Source organism: Antechinus flavipes, chromosome 2, assembly GCF_016432865.1.
Source record: "Antechinus flavipes isolate AdamAnt ecotype Samford, QLD, Australia chromosome 2, AdamAnt_v2, whole genome shotgun sequence".
Classification (NCBI taxonomy): Eukaryota; Metazoa; Chordata; class Mammalia; order Dasyuromorphia; family Dasyuridae; genus Antechinus; species Antechinus flavipes.
In genome coordinates, this window is record NC_067399.1 from 140834183 (window position 1) to 140854300 (window position 20118).

General features: G+C 37.1%; 1 long non-coding RNA gene across 3 annotated transcripts in view; it reads right to left on the minus strand.

The window, feature by feature from the left end:
* LOC127548302 (uncharacterized) overlaps positions 1–12226 on the minus strand; it is a 92905-nt gene extending 80679 nt beyond the window's left edge. For all 3 annotated transcript variants that reach the window (XR_007950350.1, XR_007950349.1, XR_007950348.1), the window contains exons 1-2: positions 12126–12226; positions 11445–11539 (exon numbers count right to left, since the gene is read on the minus strand). This is a non-coding gene — a long non-coding RNA (uncharacterized LOC127548302). The remainder of the gene's footprint in view (positions 1–11444; positions 11540–12125) is intronic.
* Positions 12227–20118: the final 7892 nt, after the last annotated feature.

Consider the following 20118-nt stretch of genomic DNA (forward strand, 5'->3'; position numbering starts at 1 on the left):
TACAAGAGAATGACTTTATGAAACATCTGACAGGTATCACATCATGGAGGGGGGAGAGGGCACTCAAAGCTTACAACCTAAAGACAACAGATCAGTAATATCATGACTGAAGGCAGCACTTTAAAAAAAAAAAAAAGCCCTAGCATAATAATACCTCAATTAGCAAACCACCTAGAAACAAGGTCCTCCAAAGCTATATTAAGTAAACAAATCAATGACTTTTCAGAAAACATTTGAATCAGAGCTCCCTAGATTGGCAGCTACATGAAGAATAATTCTACTCACAGCTGTGATTTCTTTCTTACCAAATAAAACTAAATTGATCTCATTCTATACATTTTACATTCTAAGTAAAACCTGTTTCCTGTCCCCAGACACCTTCTTCTCTACCCTACCCTATTCCCTTGATTTCAAGTGTCTTCTTGGCTTCTTCAACGTCCTCTTCCTTACCCAAACAAAGAAGAGTTGGGTATCAATTCATTTATATTTGAGGATCAATTTACCCCGTGACTAAAAATCATTCACACCCATATACGACTTCAAACAACCAATATATTTCAAATTTTTTATGAAAATACATTATGAAGATACTAATTCTTATTAAGGGTAATTCCTGTATCAATAAGAAATCAAGAAGATTTGGGGGGATTATCAGGGACCTCAAAAACTACTTTTATATACCAGAAGTTAACTTTTTTTGCATTATTGGCCCCTTTAGCATTCTGTGAAGCCTATCACCCCTTCTGAGAAAACATGTTTTTAAATGCATAGGACTGCAAAGGAGACCAATTATTCTGAAAAGAGTTATCTATATCTGTATCTCTCTATATATATACATATACATATACAAATATATATATTTAAGTTCATTGACGCTGGGCTTAAGTATTTCTGCTCTAGAACTATTTGCCTAGTTCTGCAGAATACTGAAAGTGACTAAAAGATACCAACTTGTAGAATTTCAATTGAAAAGCAATTCAGGAGCCATCAAATAAACCTGCACTTGAACAAAACTCCTCTCTACCATAATTCCAACAAGACTGGTCATCTAGTCTTTCCTGAAGATTTCTAATAAGGAGGAAAGCACTAATTGTCCTCTGGGGCCAAGCAGATTGACAACTCTTCACATAGCTGCAGATCGCTATCATGTCTCTCCTAAGACCAATTTTCCAGGCCATAATAGCCCTGTTGTGTTTTTTTTTTTCCTGATCTTTGTTCTAAGCACTTCTCCAATGCTTGACTTACTATGAAGCCTAAGAGTGTGTTGGCTTTACTGCTTATCAGACTGCATGTTGACTCATACTCAGTTTTTAATCCAATAAAATCTCAAATCTTTTTCAGTTCAACTGTTAGCTGTGCATCCACATCCCAGACTTCACGCCTATGAGAGAATTAATTTCTAAAATCAGGTATAGAGTTTTACATTGACTTCTCAAATTTCAATATCAATAGACTTGATCATGCTCTAAATTGTCAATACCTCACTGGACTCTGTCATTCAAGATATTAACTACCTTAGATGCACATGATTCACAAATAGTTTATACTATAAGCTTATATAGCATAAGAAATATAGTTTATGTTATATGCTATCTACTCCTTCATCTAAGTCTAAATGAAAGAGTTCACTAATATATGACCAAGGATAGGTACCTGTGAAACCCCTTAAGAGAGATCCCTCCCAAGTGATATAGAATTATTAAGGACTACTCTTTAGGTCCAGTTATTCAAACCAGTTTTGGATTCAACTAACTGGGTTCTTATCTAATTCTCATTTCTCCTTTTTCACAAGGAAAACTGTTTTTACTACCCAGAGTTAATTCAATTTAGTAAGCATTCATTATATTCTTGCTATTAAATAATAAATCCCAGGGGTTTAATAAACTGCAGGGAATGTTGGGATTTTTAAGTACTTACTTAAAAGTAAGTTTACTTTAAAATTATAGGGCATTTCACTTATCCCCTGGTTGTCTTAGTAATAAATGCTTGCCAAATCTTCCCTAACTGACAAAGCATAGTTTCTCACATAGCACATTGTCTTTGTATTTTAAGGATCTGATAAATGTTGAATTGGTCACTGGAGGAAGCCAGTGATCAAAGCTTGGATGGAAGTATGACTATAGTAAATTAGGCATCTATCAAAATAATAAACTGAATGGAGATTTTGTAGCCTGAAAGGATTAATGTACCTCATACCCTATTTAGAAGAAGAGGAAACAGTGGGGAAGATTTGACCCTTTAAGAGATGGACTATCACTTCCCTACCTTTGTCCCCCTACCTGTAAAATGGGAAGGAGGAGGGAGAGCGGAAGATATATTCCTCCTCATCCATTTTGAAGATGATTGAGTTTATTTAATTATTTGTCACTTACTTCTTTTTAATTCTCTTAGTATAGCCTAAGGCCTAACAGCAAGTGGAGCATGAATGAAATAAAGCAAATAAATACACAAATAAACATATGAAGTATTTTGAGTTACTGAGAAAGAAAGGTACTATATAAAATCCCAGTGTTGTTTTTAGTATCACACATTTGGCCAGTCACTTCGTTTAGTCATTCACCTCTATGAGAATAAAGATGGCTTCCCTCTGGAAAAAGGACAGGGTACACTTCAGAAATACAGTCTCAGGCAAAAATCTAGTCAGCTTAATATGGAGCCAGTCTCTTCAAGTGGTGCCCTTCTTGAACTAGCTAAGACCATTCCCTCAGTACATGATGCTTCCCATAGAGACACAGGCAAACAAGATCTTCAGAGCCCAGCTTCTTAAACTGTAGGTCAAGATCCCATGTAGGCCATAGGAAATTATGATTTATTATCAGTAAGGGTTTGATTTATATAGCTATTTTATATAACTATATACTTACGGTCACGTAAAAATTTCTTGAGTAAAAAGGGGTCATAAATGCAAAAAGTTTAAGAAGCCCTGGTCTAGAGAGGGGGTTCTGCTTTCCTAGGAATACAAGAATAAAAACACATCTGTCTTGTGTCAATTCTGAAAGGATTAACACAATGGAATCAGACTCACATATCAGATCAACTGTAGTTGGAATGTATGGATTCTAGGAACAATAAGAGAAAGAAATTCACTGGCTCGGATTTTGTCATTTTGAAATTGCCAAAATTTCTTTTTTTGTAATATTCTTTTCTCTCAGCCTATCAACCTTTACATCTCTTCTCTTTCATAGCCAACTTCCTAAAAAAAATTCTTTACATTCAATAAGTCTCTAATTCCTTTCCTAAATCAAATAAATCTATTCCCTGCAAAAAGTTACCAACAATGTTATAACTGGCAGACTTAATGATCTTTTTCTTCCCCTTGTCCTTATCATTCCTTGACTCCTCTATAGCTAACCTATTTCCCTTACCCCCAAAATAGGTTTTTCTTTTGGGGGATTTATGACACTGATTTCTCTTGGTTTTCCTCCTTGTTGTCTTCTTCCTTAGTCTTATGTCCCACCCATTAAATTCTTGTCTTTTTAAACATTACTTTCTATTAGTGATCAAATCAGCTACCCTGGATTCATAAATTATCTCTTCATAGAAGACTCCCAGTTCTAGTTTTTCTCATGAATAAGAGTGCACTCCAACTATCTATTGAACATTTCAAATTAGATATCACATCCTATGAACATCTCAAATTTACCAGGTCTGAAGCAGAATTATCTTTTCCTCCCAAATCCATACCCTCCCTCCTCTTCCTTCTCTATCTCTCTCTCTGGCTCTCTCTGTCTCTGTCTCTGTCTCTGTCTCTCTCTCTCTGTCTCTGTCTCTGTCTCTCTGTCTCTCTCTCTCTCACTCTCTCTTTCTTTCTCTCTTTCTTTCACTCTCTCTCCCCCCACAGCTCTTTTTTTCCTCCTCCTCTTCCTCTTCCTCCTCTTCCTGGTACTCCTCTTCTCTCCTCTTCCTTTTCCTTTTATTCCTCCTCCTCCTCTTCCACCTTTCCTCTCTTTGTCTTGCTCTCTCTCAGACAAGGGCATTATGATTCTTCTAGCACAATGGGCATTATTTGAATTACCCACCAACTCTACACTTTCTCTTGCCTACCATATCCACTCAATTGCCTAATTTTAGTGGTTCTTCCTCCACATCTCTAGTTTCCCCTCTCTTCTTTCTTTTCACATGACCAACATCTTAGATTCAGGCCAGGAGTGAATTTAAGACAGCTTATATTGACTTCTGAGAATCAATTATTAAATTTTCAGTGTGATCATTTATACTTCAGAAGTCATCAAACATGACAAATCAGGGCTTAATTTATTATGTTAATTAGTCTAGACTTTAAAAATAATGGAGAAATTATTAGTAGTGAAGATTAAACTTAAAAATGTGTCATGTTTCTTGGGGGTGGGAGAAGCTGATTGTTAAATATTACTAGTTCAGGTCATTATTATTCATCCAGTCCCTTAATTGTTCACCCTGTCTGGCCTCTCTTCTCTCTAAGCCTTCCTCTATACAGTTGACTAAGTGATATTTCTGGCACAGCTAGATGGCACAATGGGTAGAGTGATTGTCAGGAAGACCTAAGTTCAAATCCAGCCTCAGACATTCACTAGTTTGTGACCTTGGGTAAGTTACTTAACCTCAGTTTCCTTGTCTGTAAAATGAGCCGGGGAAGGAAATAGCAAGCCTCTATAGTATCTTTGCTAAGACAACCCACATCCAACCCTGTCCCTCCCCTGCTCAAAAAGCTTCAGTGCTTCCCTCTTATCTCTAGGATAAGCCACCAATCTTCTACTGCTCTTCGCAATCTGGCTCTAACCCACCTCCGCAAACTTATTTCTTAGTACTCCTTTATTCTATTATCCAGTCCACACTTGTCTACTTGCTAAACCTCTAACACAAATCCCATCTCCCTTCTCAGTACTTCTGTACAAGTTCTCCATGCCTGGAATGTGCTTTCTCTTCACCTCTTCTTTCTAGAATCCATTGCTTCCTTCAAAACTCAACTGTGAACTGCATCTCATACATGAGGCCTTTCCTGTTCCCCTAGTTGGTAGTGCTTCCTCCATCTTGAAATTTCCTTCTATTTAAAATAAATATATATATATATATATATATATATATATATATATATATATATATATGCAAGAATATGCGGGAGCCAACTTAAAAGGGTTACAATCAATTGTTAAATTTTCAATGTGAGCACTTATAATTCAGAAATCTACAAATCAAGGATTGATTTTATTGTATTGTGAGTTATCTAGACTAAAGAAAGCGATGAAGAAAATGTTAATAATATAAACTTACAAGAATGATGTGGGGTATATTTTTCTGGAAGTTGTTAAATATTTATCAGCACTCCTCTGCTTACATATGTGTCCATGTTTTATTCCATCCCTCATAGAACATAAATTCCTTGAAGGCAGAAACTATTTCAAGTTTTCTTGTTATTCCTAGTACCCAGGATAGTGCCTGGTGCATCATTTGCCTATAATAAATGCTTGTTGAATGACTGATTGATTTCTTTACTATCCTGAGAAAGGTAGCTAGAATCTATCTGATCCCCATCACCAGAGGCATTTCTGATGCTAATGTTTATTGGCACCAGCTAATTGCCTCCTATTGGTTTAGCAGATGATAAGATGTTTTAGTTTACAGCAGATGAATTGACTCAGAGGGAAACACATAAACTCACACAACAGGACAGCTGGAGAGGGATCCCAAATGCTGCAAGAAAGAAAGTATATACCCCAATTTTGCAAGAACATCCTAGATGTGCAATCCCCCAAACCTCTGGCTCTGTGATAAGCTTTCTTAGAAAGTCTGAGAAAAGCAGCCAATAAGAAAACCAGTATGGGGGGCCCTCAATGCTGATATGGGCTACAAGAAGGCAGTCAGTGAAGACTATGGAGCTTCTAGTGCACTTGCTCTCCTTCTGCATTTGTGTGTGACCTGATTTCCCCTTGTTCCCTCCTTGATAACTATTTTTTCTATGACCTGTGATTATGTGGTAGGTAAGCATGGATTTATTTGCTTCCTGTCAAGCATTAATCCCAGAGCCTCGGGGACAACTTCTAGAATCAAAGTTAAAGATGTCCAAGTAATCTTGTAGGATCTCACCTTCTACTGAAAGCCTTCCCCAACCCCTCTTAATTCTAATACTTCCCTTTGTTAATTATCTCTTATTTAACCTGTATATAACATGCTTTGTATATATTTGTTTGCATGTTGTCTCCCCAATTTGATTCTAATCTATTTGAGGACAGGAGTTAATTACAAAATGTTGAATTTCATTGAATTGGATTGCATATCAGCTGAAAAATCATTAAGTTGAACTTTTGCTGATTTTACATGTATCCATCTTTCTCTGAGCATTTCTTATATAAAACTGAAACCTAGAGACATAGTTCTTGGGGTCATCCAGCCAGCAAGAGTCAAGAATAATTACAAGTTTCTGCACTGCCACTCCAAAGTACACACACACACACACACACACACACACACACACACACACACACATACTATCTGTCTCCTGGAATAAATGAAGAAATGTTCAACTTCTTGAGCTCTGAGATGGACCACCTCCTACCTGGTCTAGGAATAAACCTGAATAGCTATAGTAAAACAGACTAGACAACATTTGTAAGGCACTCCCTCCTCTAAACCCTGGCCTGAAGTTACAAGGATATTTTTCTTCCCTTCAGGTTGACAGGAATTCATAGCTGATACTCAAAACCCTCCTCAATTCTTGTCCCTGAATAAGAGTTCACAAGGATCATAGAGACAGAGGTAGAAAGGTCCTAAATTGCCAGCTAGTCCAACCTCTTGTTTTTGGCAGCAGGTGGCACGGGGACTAGAGCACTGGGCCTGGAATCAGAAAATTCTGGATTTAAATCTGGCCATAGACATTTATCAGCTCTGTGGTATTGGGCAAGTCACTTAAACCCTCTTCAGTTTCCTTATCTGGGCAAGTCATTTAAACCCTCTCTGTTTCCTTATCTGGGGGAATAAAAAGAACACCTACTTCCTAGGATTATTGTGAAGATCAAATGAAATAAAGCTTGTAAAACACTTAGCTAAATGCTTGGCACATAGTAGGTACTAAATAAATATTTATTCCCTCCCCTCATCTTTTAATAGATGAGAAAATTGAGGATCAGAGAAATAAAGTGACTTACCAATATCAAACAAGTGACAGAGTAGAAATTTCACACTTTTTCTGAAAGTTCAAATCACTTTGAGGCTCCAAATTTCTAAGTTGACCTATACCCTAAGATACAACCAAATTGAGCCCCCAATTCCAAGTCTTAACTTTGTAATCTATTTTGGCCATTTGGAAATAGCCATTGTCAGCAGCTGTCCAGCTCCAAGAAATCTGAAGAGAAATGATGGGAAAAGATAGTATGATAGGGTTGATCATAAAAGCACACACCTGAGTATCATGAGAGCAGCAAAGTTGAGGAAACTCTTGATCAAAATCATATCCTAATCTAGCACATAGTAGGCACTTTAGAAATATTTATTGACTTAATTGTCTACAATATGACCCAGGATTCATATTGTTTTTCATTCCCTTCTGGACTATTGATATTGGTACTAACCCTGCTTCTTCTTCATAGTCTGTTTTCCATTTTAGGTCCCTCAACTCATTTATCTAGGTTATACTATAGCTAATGCAACTTTGCTCCCAGAAGAAAACTTCATGGAACTCCCTAATGACAGGCTTTTATTCACTTTCCAATCATTGAAGCTTCCAACTAAGTCATGGGATGTACTTAGCCCCACCAATGGCACATAAACAGTATCAGAAATGGGATTTGAACTCAGATTCTCTGTCTCCAGGGCTACTGCTCATTCCATGTACCATGCTGCCTGCTTTATTTTACTTCATTTTTACAACAACTGTATAGGTATGCTAAGACAGAGGTCATTTTCATTTTAGAAATGAGGAAAATGAGCCACAGAAAATCAAAATAACATGTCAAGGATATAAAACTATTTGGTGTTTGTTAGTCCTGGAACCAAAATGCAAAATTGCTATATCTGTTAAGTAAAGCTAATTACCCCTGAGTCATAGGAAAGGAGTTAAGTGACTTGCCCAACATCATACAACATATCAGTGAGACCACAAGAATTATATCTTGCAAGTCCCCAACCTGTCAAAATTATACTTTGCATATTAATGTATAGATTTTAGAATTGTCAAATATGCTTCCTAGGAAAGGGGATGAGCAGCCTTCCATACTACCCAACATGCCTAAATCAGAACAAAATATAACTGGGAAATATTTAACAAAATAAATAAAAATGCAATTGAACATAATGTTAATATGTGATCTTCTAAGTCAATAGGGTGTCCACAGGGATCCTTATATGTATGGTTTAATGGCCCTGTTTCTATTTGAATTTTACAGCCCTGGACTAAATGAGCTTTAAGATCCCTTTTAAATCTTAGATCCTTTGGTTCTGTGATTTTAAGTGGGTATTCTTTGAGATAAAGCAAAAGGGAATGCTCAGTAATTCCTGGCCTAACTAGGAGTTAATCTCCCTCAAATCATCCCAACTATATGAGAACAACCAAATCTGCTGTCTGGTAGTATTTCTGAATTTAATAGATATTATGCCATTTGCCATTCTATGGCTTTAAAGAGATTGTAGCTATTCCTAATGTTCTGCAAAGGAATAATTCCCAACATCACATTAGCCTATGAGGCTGTTTATGGAACTGTTCAGAGCTTATTGCATACCAAAACAAAATTGAAAAACAAACAAAAAATACTAAAAATAGAGAAGGGAAGGTCCCAACCCCTATGAGGTGTGAACAGTTTAATTTACCAGGTAAGTCAACCCAGAAAGATACAATCACAAAATCAAAAGTGTAATCACCCTATCAAATGAATGTTTTCTGGTGTTCTCATTTGCACTAAACATTAGACAAAACCCTCCAGCCAATGATGAACATTAGCTGTGACACAGGTACAAACTTAGTTGGACACTAGCTTGTTGACACATTAGCTTGCTATTGAACATTAATTTTAACATCAGCAAAAGCAAACCGGGATGGAGGGCATTGTATTTCGAGCTCAGTTACTGAATTAACAATCCAAATAATTCAGGCAAAGGGGAAAAATCCTTTAAGCACCATGTGATTGAGACTATTGATCTGGAAAAAAATGCAGATCATCAAATTCACCTCTCGACTTTCCTTTGACCATTTAAAGCAAGACTAAAATTCTCATCTGCCTCCACATATATGGAGGAAGGACACTTTCATTATCGTCTTTAGTAAACATTTCTTTTTCTTACCAATAATTAATTGACTTTCATGGACAATTTTGAAGCAAAGCACCTTAGAAACTAAGGACAAATATTACTGATCCTAGACAAAATTGTGATGAGGGTCAAGTTTGCTTTTGTGTTCCTGTGATAGAACTAATATATCTATCAATATTTTCCCACATGAATTAAGTCCATTCCTCCTTCTTCCCTCACAACATAAATTAGCTTTCTATAAAAAGAGACAAAGTTATCCCTGGCACCTAATTGGTCCTACCTTCCCTGAAATACTTCCTCGATCATCCATGGTCATAAAAAGTCCTAGTCATGTAGAATCTAAATACCTTCTTGAGGATTTTTTTCAAATGTTATTTATTTTATTATTAACTTAAAAAATAAAATAAGCATTTCTATAATAGCAGAATAGAAAGAAAAATAAGTTGATTGAACATGAAACTACATATCTATTATATATTACTTCCTATTCCTTTTAAACATATAATAAAATATCATATAACTTTCTTTTTTTTTCTTTTTTCCCCTTTTTTTCTTTCCTCCCCTCCCCCTGCCCTGAAGCATATATGATACTATGTCCTTCATCATGCAGTATCTTGATAACCAGATGCATTTCCACATCCAGAAAAATTAAGTGCCACTGTAACTTTGCAGGGTGTCCTCGCTGGGTTAGGACAAAGTAACCTTCCTTTTATTAACTGCTTAATGACTTGATAGTGTCTCATTTTGTCCCATCACTGAACATGAACTAGAGATCTGGCATTTGAGCCAATTCCAATAATTCCCATTCTTCACTTTTACATGTCTTTTAGAAAGATAATTAGAGACCACACCGAACACCAGTTTAAAAAAAAAAAGTATGTATAGTTAATCTGTAGGAAACAAGTATTTGAAGGTCTTCCATATTGAACAACAATTGGACTTATTGGGCTTGATCCCAAAGAGCTTTTTTGCCTTGTTTGTTTATCCTATTTCTCTTGCATACATCTCCTTCTCTTTATTCACACATGCCCTAATTCAGATTTTCAATTAAACATTATAATAACCCCCTAATTGTCTTCCCTTCTTCCATACTCTTTCCATCTCCAATTCAACCTCCACATAAGTTCCAAAATAATCTTAATAAGTAGCAGGTCTAACCCTGTTACCTTCTCAAAAATATTCAAGAACTATAAATTGCAGTTCCTCCTCTTGGCATGAGAGTCTTTCCACTATCTAGCTCTGATCTCTCTATCCTTCAGTCTTATTTCCCTTACTCCTCTTCAAATTTCCTCAAGCTGTTCCTCAAGCTCAACATTCCATCTCTTTCCTCCAGGAATTTAGATAAAATGTTCTCAAAACTGGAATACACTTTCCCTTCTCTTAAGTCCCTCAGAATTTTGGGCTTCCCTTGATCTCAGTTTAGGTGCTCTCTCCTCCAGGAAAGCTTTCCCCTCTTCTCAGGCATTTAGTGTTGACTTTCTCCTAAAGTTACATTGTATATGCCTGTAGAAAGAAAACTCTATAAGAACAATGACTACCTTGTATCCCCAGGGCCTCAGCATGATGTTCAGCACATAGTATATGCTTAATAAATATTTATTGAACTCAATAGAATTGAGTTAAAGAAAATTAAGAAGTATATGGGAAAGACTGGTGGATCTGGACTTTAGTGTCATGCACAAACATCTTTTTCCCTCTTTATATTCTACCATTATGGGAAAAAAATAAAGTTTGAAAAAAATAGAAATTCACCAAGGAGATACTCAGATTTAAATCTTGTCTCTGATGTAATATATATGTATGATCTTGTGAGCACCACTAAACTTCCCAGGGCCTAAGTTTCCTCATCTATAAATTGAAGGATGAGACTAAATTACTTTTAAGGTCCTTTTAAGTTTTAGGTATATGATCCTGTGAACTACTGAGGACATTTTTTAGCAGGGTTGCTATTTAGGGACATGTTGGATTCAGTGATCTTGGCGTTTTCTTCCAACTCTGAGACTTATGAAGTTTTATGATTCTTTATCCTGCTTTCCATTCCTTTACCCTCCACGACCACTCTTGGGACACAATGGTCTCATATGACCTTTTGATATTATTTGATGAAATAATTTAACTTGATATCAATAGGAAAAAACTTTTATAAAATAATTTAATTTGATATCATCAATAGGAAAAATTCTTTAGTAAAATAATTCAAACTAAAGTTTAATAACTTAAAGTCTTACCTCTCCCGTGGATACCTGCAGGTAGGTAAAACAGAGGATTGGAATTGGAATCAGGAAAATCTTGAGTTCAAATCTTGCCTTGGATCTTTCCTTAACTATAAAATGGGAATAATAAGAGCACCTATTTCTGAGGTATGCAGTGAAGATCAAATGAGATAATCTCCTAAAATTCTTAACAGAGTATCCAGTGGGCACTTAATAAATGCTCATTCATCTATTCACCCAAAGATAATTGACAGGATAAAGAATTCAGGAAAAGGAAGGAGCACTAAACCAGGAATCAGAAAAGACTTTGACTTTCACCTCTCTGACCTTTAGCTTTTCCATTTGTAAAAGAAGAATTACAGTAGTTGAACAACTAACATTATAGGAATGGGCTCAGACTAGAGATTTCTGATTTTTCTTCCAGCTTTAAATTGACAGTGCTGTTAACTATGCCCTACATAGAGAGGAGCGGTGGTGGTGGTGATAGTGGTGGCCATTATAATTATCTTGGCATTTTGTTAACAGAGATATTTGCAGGCAAATGATTCTGAATAGAATACCTGATATCACCCTACAAAGCCGACCTCTAATCTTCCTATATTCAGACAGTCCATGGAGCAGACATTTATTGCACAGATATACCTGCTGGTCAGGCCATACACAGAGTAAATCAGCTTCTTCTTTTCTTTCACTTACCTCTATTTATTTTGCCAAGGTCTTTGCTGAAAAGATCCCTACAGCATCAGCAATTTCATCTAGAAAGGGAAGCTGGGAGCTCCAGCACTCCTCTGGCACACTCTGGCTTGCTTGCACACATATATAAACACACACACACACACACACACACACACACACACACAATACCACATTGCTGAGCCCATGTGCACCACAGTGATAAGGAGCCTTTTCAAACACTGCAATTCATCACCCTGGACCAGGCAGGAGGAGGATGCCTCTGTGTGTATGTGGGTGTGTGCACTCCGCGGCAGGGACTCTGTGCCTATGTGGGAATGTGAGGGGCCTATTAGCCACCATTCACAAGCATCAGAAATGAGTTTGTTGTGCTACAGGGACAACACAGAACTATGGCAGAAAGATTACAAGCAAGAACGGAGAGGAAGGAAGGGAAGAAAATGGAAGGGAAGGCTTTCTTCCTCTGACTCTCAGCCCCTTTCTATAGGTCCATGTTCAGCCACCTGTAAGTTAACATTGGCAGTAGGAAGGATAGGGAGGGAGGGAGAGCCTCCTAGCTATACCCTTGAGACAAGAGAAAAATCAAAATGAATCATCAAGGAATCATAGCGTTTCATGGCTGGAAAAGATATTAGAGCTATCAGATGCTTCTTTTTCTCCCAGTTTCCAAAATGAAACCCAGAAAAGAAGGAGAAGGAAGAAGAGGAGAAGAGGAATGGTTTAGGTGGTTTTAGTGATGTTGGCAGCAGCTAACATTTATATAGCACCTACTATGTGTCAAGCAGAGTAGCCAAATGGCATAATAGCTAGTGCTCTGGGCTTGGAATCAACAAGATTCATCTTCCTAAGTTCAAATTCTGCTTCAGATACTTACTAGCTATGTGTGACCTGGGCAAGACACCTAACTGTTTGCCTCAGTTCTGAGAAAGAAATGGCAAACCACTCCAGTATCTTTGCCAAAAAAATAAGTCACAAAAAGTTGGATACAACTAAATAACAAAATGTGCCAGGCACTGCTTTCTAAATATTGTCTCATTTGGGAGTACCTCATGACAAACCTGAGAATAGATACTCTTATTATTCCCATTTTACAGATGAGGAAACTGGGGCAAACAGAGGTGACATTAGCGATTATATAGCTGACCTGGATCAACATTCCTTTGGACACTTATAAAGTTGGAATCAAATTGGCTCTCTGATAAAGATTAACTTTGGTGACTGTCTGATAAGCAGTGTTATGCAGCAGTCCTAATTCAGAACCTAAAGTCAGGAAGCCCTAGGTTTGAATCCTGTTTCCAATCATTTATAGTTACATTAACATGGGTGAGTCATAGGATCATAGCTCAAATTGGAAGTAATATCAGAAATCATCTAGTCCAAACACTTCATTTCATAGATGAGAAAACTGAGGATCCTCTTGCACCAAAATAGGTCCTGAGTGTAAGAGAATAATCTAACCTTCCCTGTCCTCCATTTTTTAATTGTCTAATGGGTTGATAATAATACCTATAGAAGCTGACTCCTGGGGTTATTGTGAGACTCAAATGAAAAAGTTTATGTAAAGTGCTTTGTAAATCTAAAAGTACAAAAAAATGTGCTATTAAGATCTCAGTTATGATTATCCAGGGAATATTCCCCTCTCTTAACACACATGACCTATAGTAACCACATCCTTTGAATGACTTGAGAAGATGTTGGGCATAAGCTAAACTCCTATGAGGATGAGAAAGGACAATAAGCTCAGACTCAATTTCCTCCCTTCTCTTTTCCTGTGAGCTGAAGAGACGTAGTATAAATAATGAGATATCAGGAGTCAGATGAATTGCTGCTTCTTACCTGTGTCACCTGAGACAAGCCACCTTTCATGTTTGAGACTTATTTTTCTTCACTTCCTGTTTCTACAAGAAGCCTTTTCTGACCACCATCCTCCCCCTTTTTAAGATAGTGCCTTCCATTTATTGACTTCATTTATCCTGGAGATATCTCATTTGTGCATAATTGTTTGCTGTTGCCTTCTCTCTCCCCTTACTAGACTGGAAATACATTGTGGACATTCTTTTGCCTCTCTTTGTATCCTTTCTGCTTAGCACAATATCTGTCATTCAGTGTTCATTCAATGTTTTTTCAGTCATGATTGATTCTTCAGGATTCCATTTGGGGTTTGTTTGTTTCTTTTGGCAAAGATACTGAATTGGTTTGCTATTTCCTTCTCCAGTTCATTTGACAGGTGAGGAAACTGAGACAAATAGGGGTAAGTGATTTACTCAGGATCACACAGCTAGTAAGTGTCTGGGGCTGGATTTGAACTCAGGAAGATAAGTCTTCTGAACTCCAGGTTCAGTGTTCTATGCACTATGGCACCATCTAACTGCCCAAGTAGTAAGGCAAAACAAAAATGCTTATTTATTAACTGTCTGCCTGACATTGGTAAAATAAACTCTAAATGGCAGGGACAGTCAAGCAGCCTCATAGCCCTCAGGGTCCAAACACCCTTTCCAGATTTCTCTCTTGTTGCTCCACATCAGTCTAAAGCCTGTTCATGCAAATATTCTCTTTTTCCTCTGTAAGATCCAATTCAGAAATGGGTTTCCAAAATAGTTTACTGGTCTTTAGGGGAAAGGGCAAAAACTGTTCAAATATACTTCATAAAAATACATAAAGCCTGGTAAAGAGAATGATCAATTGATTTCCCACTCCATCCTCTATTTGATGTAATCAGAGAAGATAAAAGCAACGTAATGGAGATGACAAAATGTTAAGGTCTTAAATGAAGCTAAAATAAGATTTTTCTACTTTAGTGTTGTATTATAAAGTATGAAGAAGTTGCCAAGCCACATGTCCTATATAGAATACCTTAATTCTCTAATATGAATACTTCATGAATTTGTCCACTCTTTCTATTAGTATAATGTCTATTTGTAGGATAGTGTGCCTAAGATTCATAGAAGAATTTTTTGTTACTATTATTTTTATGATGTCATCTCAGTAAATGTTTTTTCCTTTAAATTAACTGTTTCACTGTCAGATTATTAAAGATTCTAAAACCCACTGGTGGGGCATTGTGAGCTAACATTTTAAGAGTGCAGACCCACAAAGTACCTTGAGCCTGAGATAGTTTACCATGAAGGACCTAACCTGAAAATGTTGCCAAGTTGTGGGGAGACAACTCCCATAGGGATCACTATACTAAATTATGGAGAAAATCTTACCCTACAACAACCTGCCATCTGTATTTATACCTTGATATAAGCAGAGATCAGCTTCTGACATAGCTGGAGTGTTAAGTCCTGGTTCCACCTACATTCTCCCTCTTGGCCTCCCTAAATCTTTCTTGTTATCAAGAACCTCTTGCACAGTAGAGCATTGTCCACATGATATAATTAATAAATAACATTGATTGGGGAGGCTAGGTTGCACGGTGGATTGAGCACCTGTCCTTAGTCTGGAGGATCTGAATTCAATTCCAACTTCAGACACTTCAGCAGACACTTATAAGCTAGGCAATTCACTTAACCCTGATTGCCTCTCAAAACAAACAAACAAATAAAAACATTAATAAATTACTTCCTATGTGCCAGGCACTGGGCTCAGCACTGAGGAGATGAAGACAAAAATGAAAATGCCTCTGCCCTCATACAGACTGTATTTTATCAGGGAGAAACAATATGCTAAAATAAAGAGATAACTAAAATATATTCAAAATAAACATAAGATCAGTATGGAGGGAAAAGATATGAGCACCTTGAAAGTCAGGGAACATTTTGAGTGATTGCTGGTGTTGAGCTAACTGTCAAAGAAACTTAGAGATTTTAGGAGTTTCTTTCTCTCTCTCTTGTCTCCCTCTCTTTTTCCTTGTGTATCTCTCTTCATTCTTCTTTGCTTTCTGTCTCTGTCTTCTCTGTCATTTCTTTCTTCATTCTCTCTCATATGTATTGATATGAGATTTTCTTGAACCACACACACACACACACACACACACACACACACTCACACACACACACATACATACACACATACAAGTCATCTGCATAGAGGAGATAATTAAGCCCATAGGAGTCAATGAGATCACCAAGTAAGAGAACATGAAGAAAATAAAAGAGGTCAATATAGATTCTTGAGACACATTCACAGTTAAGAGATGTGATTTGGGTGATGATCTAGCAAAGAAAACCAAGAAGGAGTCATCGAGTAAGAGGAAAACCAAGAGAGAATAATTCCCAAAATCCAGAAAGTCTGAGAGAGTACCCAGGAAGAGAGGGCAATCAACAGTGTCAAATGCTACAGAGAAGTCATGAAGAATGAAGACTGAGGAAAAACTTTTAGATGTGGCACTAAACAAATTATGTTCCATGACCGCTGATCTTTCAGTGTTGCAGCTGCCAAGTCCTGTGTGATCCTGATTTTGGGTCTCTGTTATTTGAATGGTTTCTTTGTGGCCATTTGCAGTATTTTTTTCCTTGATCTTATAGCTCTGAATTTTAGTTATAATGCAGTATTTTTTTCCTTGATCTTATAGCTCTGAATTTTGGTTATAATGTTCCTTGGAGTTTATATTTTGGGATGTCTTTCCTAAGGTTATTAGTAGAGTCTTTTAGTGCCTATTTTGCCCTCTAGTTCCAGGCTTCTTATTCCAATTCCATAGATTCAAAAGAATGGGAAAAAATAGAAGAAAATGTAACAAACCTCACTGGAAGAACAATTGACCTGGAAAAGAGATCCAGAAAAAAACAATATCAGGATCAATTCCATAATCAAAAGGAAGACCCAGATAGTGTCTTTCTAGTAATTATCAAAGAAAACAGCCCTGAAGTGGCAAGTAAAGTCTGTCTCACTCAAGTAAAAAAATGTAATCTAAGACAGGTAGTACACCAGAAAGCTGGTAGCAAAGTATACCTCAACCTGAGGGTGGTGAAGCAGGGAGAGGTCAACACCAGGACCTACCATGTACTTCAGTACACCCAGGGGAATGGGTCGAGGCTAGCTCTGAGAATCAGTAAGAGCTTCAGCATATCCTTGGGCAAACAAGCAGCCACCAATGGTTCAAACTGCAGTGTAACCCCAGAACACGGCACAGGTTTCAGCACAGCCATACATCAGGTAAGCTAGAACTAGGGAAGCTGCCAGATTCTTATAGCTCAAGCAGCATCAGTCACCCCCTATTGCACTCACTCAGAGCAGCACCAGACATGAGGGTCCTCTGTAGGGCTCAGGGCAGCATCAGTGCAGTACCAGGTTAGCAGCCAGGTCTTGTAAGTCCTGGCCCAAGAAACCTAAGACAGAGTCTCTTCCACCCCAGTAGCAGAGCTCAAATTTAAAAGAAAGGAAAAAGGCAAAAAAGATAAGCAAAAAAACAACAAAAAGAATCATTGTGAGTGAGACAGACTTGGCCAGTCTTCCAAGTTTCTTAAACTAAAAGTTTGTTTCATCATATTCTATTACTAGTTCTGCTATTCCAGGATTTGTGTGGGGGCACTCTTCTGTGGTAGTTTGGAGGTGAATATAGGAGAATTAAAATGATTTACTACTCATTCCACCATCTTGGCTCCCAGAGGCCTCCATTTGTCAGTGTTCTCTCCTTCCTCAAATTGTGTTTCATTTCTTTTAAAATATTATACTATATATATTATTAGATATTATATTGTATTATATATTAATTATGTGCATATATTACATATAATATATTATATAAAATGCAAGATCCTTGAGAGCAGGGACTAAGTGACATAATAAATAGAACACTGGACTTGGAGTCAGGAAGATATGACTTCTAATCTTTCTCAGATACTTACTAGCTAGATGATCTTAAACAAGTCATTGAAACTCTCTTAGTCCCAGTTTCTTTATCTGGAAAATGAGGATAATAATAGCACCTACTTCACAAATGTACATAAAGTGTTTTGTAAACCTTAAAGCATTTTATAAAAGCTAGCTATTCTTGTTTAAATTTTGAGTTCCAAATTCTATAACTCCTCAAGGGAAGCCTTCTTGATTGATTGCTTCTTTGGTGGGAAAAAAAAAAAAGTCAATCAGGAATTCCCCATAGAGAACTAAATTTGAGAGAGACCATCTAGAACCTTAGGATGAACATGTTTTCCCCAGATTTTAGGTCTTGGATTCCTTGTAATCAATGGAACATGGAAGTCTTGATTCCACCATTTACTACTTATATGACCTTGAATGGATAACAACTCCTTAAGTCTTTCTATCTCATCTACAAGGCAAGAATAACACTTGTACTGACTACCTGACAGAGTCTCTGTGTTGATCAAATATGATGATAGATATAAAATAGTTTAAAATTATTTACCAATGTTTACAATTAAGATCATTTCCCCTCTCAGTCTTCATCCCTGCTTTCTTTTTCTTTTTCCCTCCACTTTTTCTTCTTTTTTCCTACTTCCTCTATAATTTTTTTTCTCCTTTATCCTCCTTTTCTTCCCCCTTCTTCCCTCTTTTTCTTTCTTCCTACTTATCTATTCCTTCTTTCATATCAGCAATTATCCATCTTTAGATATACACAGGTACACATAAACATTGACATTAATATCTATGTGAGTAGAGAATCATCATGAAACTGTCCCAAACACAGAAATTCTGACTGCTACATGCTCTGTGTGACTACATATCTTATCTGGGTATGCTTTGTCAGGAATGCTTCCTTGATTTTTAAAAAATAATCTGTATAATATGAAGACACTAACAGGGAAAGGCTGGTAGCCCTTCAGAAATGGATTAGTCACTTACAGCCTTTATTCATACCTGGGGGCGATTTAGGATTAAATCCATTTTTCAATACTTCATTTATTATCATGTTTTAAAGAATTCACCCTTTGATCAAGAGTCTGGGGATTCCACACATTTCCCACTAAAAACAAGCCCCCACCTTGGAGATCACAAATGCTATTTTTGTTTGGTTTGAAAGCTCTGTTTACTTGGGAAATATAACAATCACTCCTAAAGTTCCTTTGAAGTCTGGTGAATTTAATATACTTTATTGCATTATGGAAGAGCTATTTCTGCTTTCTGGATCAGCATCTTCTTGATGTGCTGAATGTTTGGGGAGGTTGCTATTGTTGGGGTGTGTGTGTGTGTGTGTGTGTGTGTGTGTGTGTGTGTGTGTGTGTAATTATTGACTTGAGGATATTGCAAGATTTGGAGGTAAGGAAGTTCTGGGAGAGTTTCATATTCTGGTTTTCAATGTGTGTGTGTGTGTGTATGTGTGTGTGTGAGTGTGTGTGTGTGTGTGTGTGTGTGTGTGTGTGTGTGTGTTTGGTGGGCAGAAGTGTCTAACAGGAACCATTGCATAATAATGTGATGATATTGACAGTTTTTAGAGACTGAGATTTCCCAATTATTTTCAAAGAATGGTACACCTGAGACAATAAAAAGAAAGAATTCTCATCTTTCTTTCTCCCCCCCCCCACCATCACCAACTTCATCATATAATATAATCTCCAGTAATCCACAAAGACTTTTTCTTTGGCCAAGGGTAGTGGGGAGTAAAGAGACAGAGAAAGTACAATTGCTATCAGTGCCTGTTTAGAAGCATGGGGAGTGAGAAGTTAAGCAGGTTTGAATCCTCTATAAAAGTCAAGGTTTACAGAACTATAAAAAACCACCAGTCTTGGTGCATTTTTAATGGCAGTTCAGGGAATACCTGATAACTCAGAACCTAGGGAATAGACAGGACTAAAACCAGGTATAAATCCAGTTAATTAAAGCAAGATTCTAAGAATAAGAATTGAAGTGGACAGGATAGGAGAAAGGAGAAGAATGGAATCCAAGATGTCTGGGTCAGAACTATAGAGAAGCTGGACCAGAGAAACAATGCTTGTTCACTGTTGAGATAAATTATCAAATAACAGGGGAACATATTTAAAAAAATAACATTTGCCAGCCTGATAGCTCTGCCCCAAATAATATTACTTAAAAAAAAAAGGTCTCCTTATGTCACCCAGGGTGGAATTAACAGTGGCCACTCAAAGACTCAGTCTTG